Source organism: Sus scrofa, unplaced genomic scaffold, assembly GCF_000003025.6.
Source record: "Sus scrofa isolate TJ Tabasco breed Duroc unplaced genomic scaffold, Sscrofa11.1 Contig59, whole genome shotgun sequence".
NCBI classification, from domain to species: Eukaryota; Metazoa; Chordata; class Mammalia; order Artiodactyla; family Suidae; genus Sus; species Sus scrofa.
In genome coordinates, this window is record NW_018085257.1 from 1,018,306 (window position 1) to 1,020,531 (window position 2,226).

General features: G+C 38.6%; 1 pseudogene; it reads right to left on the reverse strand.

Annotated features, from left to right (window-relative positions):
• Window positions 1-689: 689 nt before the first annotated feature.
• Window positions 690-1,461, reverse strand: LOC100154064 (annotated as a pseudogene).
• Between the last annotated feature and the right edge of the window lie 765 nt (window positions 1,462-2,226).

A 2,226-nucleotide genomic window follows, 5' to 3' on the forward strand; every position in this document is an offset into this window, starting at 1 on the left:
AGCTTAAACACAACACAGAAATAGACAAATAGAAACAGAAAACAAAATTATGGTTACCAAAAAGGGAAAGGTGGAGGTGAAAATTAGGATTTAGGTTAAAATATACACACTGCTATAAATAAAATAGATAACTAACACAAACAAATTATAAAGAACTTGGAAATATACCCAATATTTTGTAATAATATTTAAGGGAAAACACCCTTAAAAACATATATATATATATTATATGATATGTTAAAAATGAATTGCATTGCTCTACACCTGCAATTATAACAATATTGTAATTCAACTATACTTAAAATGAATAATTAAATTAAAAAATGAAAAAAATGCCCAATAGATGGTCTTAAAGAGACTATATATATATAGATATATATATAGAAATATCTATAAAAAGCCATATACAATAATAATATAACACACTGCAGAAGAAAAATTTAAGCACAAAAGAGTTTGATGCTTTGAAGACAACAAATTCAATGTGTGTTGTGGGAAAAGTTATATTTAGGGTTGTGGAGGAATAAATGGGCAAGAAATAGGAGTAAAGGGAAAGAGATTAATCCAATAAAAATGACAATTTAAATGACAGTTATGAAAGTGCTACAGACATGGATGACCAACACTCAACTTTTAAAGGATTTTCAAACAAGTTCAGTGAGTGAAATAAGAATGTGGTTAGGTGATTATCATTTGGCAATAAGTTTACTGTTTCTAAAAAGCCTCCCAAGAGACAATGTCATGTCTCTGTTTTTCAGGCTGTAGATGAAAGGGTTCAGCATGGGGGTGACCACTGTGTACATCATGGAAGCAATGATATCCTTATCATGGGACTGGCCTGATGAGAAGGAAAAGTACACAGCCATCATTGTCCCATAGAACAGAGACACCACAGAGAGGTTGGAGCCACAGGTGGACAAGGCTTTGCAGATCCCTTTAGTAGAGGAGGCCCTCAGGATAGAGACCCCAATGTGGCCATAAGAGAGATGGATGTCACTCAGTGGAAAAATGACAACTGCAGACCCTGCAGTAAACATGACCAGCTCACTGATGGAGGTGTTTGATCAGGGAAGCTTAATCAGGGCAGGAAGGTCACAGAACAATTTGGGGATGATGTTGTCATCACAGAAAGACAGTTGAGTCAGAAGGATAGTGTGGGTCAGGGCATAGGCACAGGATAAGAGCCAGGATACAGACAACAGACACAGACACAACTCCTCCCTCATGATGATGGCATAGTGTAGAGGGTGACAAATGGCCACATATATGTCATAGGCCATCACTGAAAGAAGAAAGTTATCAAGGCCAGCAAAAATATGAAAAATATATCTGTGTCACACACCCCACATAGGGAATGGATTGATCCTGTGTCTGCATGTTCATCAGGATTTTAGGGTCCATGACAGATGAAAAGAAGATGTATGTGAGGGCCAAATGGCTGAGGAAGAAGTACATGGGGGTGTGGAGGTGAGGGTCCAGCCTGATGAGCAGGATGATGAGCAGATGGCCAGCACCATGGTCAGGTACATGTCCAGGAACAGGGCAAGGAAAATGCCCTTGCTGGATGGCGAGTCCCAGGAAGAGGAACTTGGACATGCTGCTCTGATTCTCCCACCTCATGCTCCTCTCCTGTCTGCTGGGGAAGGAGGTGAGTGGGAAATGTCATCGATATTGAAGTCACAATTTTCATGATTGTGGCCACCACTCTAGGTCTCTCATCTTGTCATGGAGAAAAATAATAACTGCCTGCATTTTTTTATTTCATAGTTTTGCCAAAGCAAGTGACACACTGTCAACACTCAGCATGATTCCTTTGGATGAAAACTACTCAATTAATTTTTTTCTTTTTATTAACCATGTTTCTGAAACTAAGCTACTAATTGGATATAGAAAAATGAGTATGATATAAATAGCCTCTCCCCTCAGGAGACTAACCCTCAAGGGCTCACCTGACCATGGATTATCTAAGTTAGGAACCTGAAGCCAAATTTGCTGTGTTTGATTTTGTTCCCACCACTTTATTGCTCTAGGACTTGGGATGCTAATTCTCTCTTGGCCTCATGTTATCTCTCTATAATGTAAAGATACCAATATCACACTTTCAAAGATTTAAAAAGAAAAGATTCTAATTCATTAGGCATTGATATCTAAGAACATTTTCCTGGAGAAGGACACAAGATGGAAGAGTAGGGGGACACACTCACCCTCTCCCACAAACACAACAAC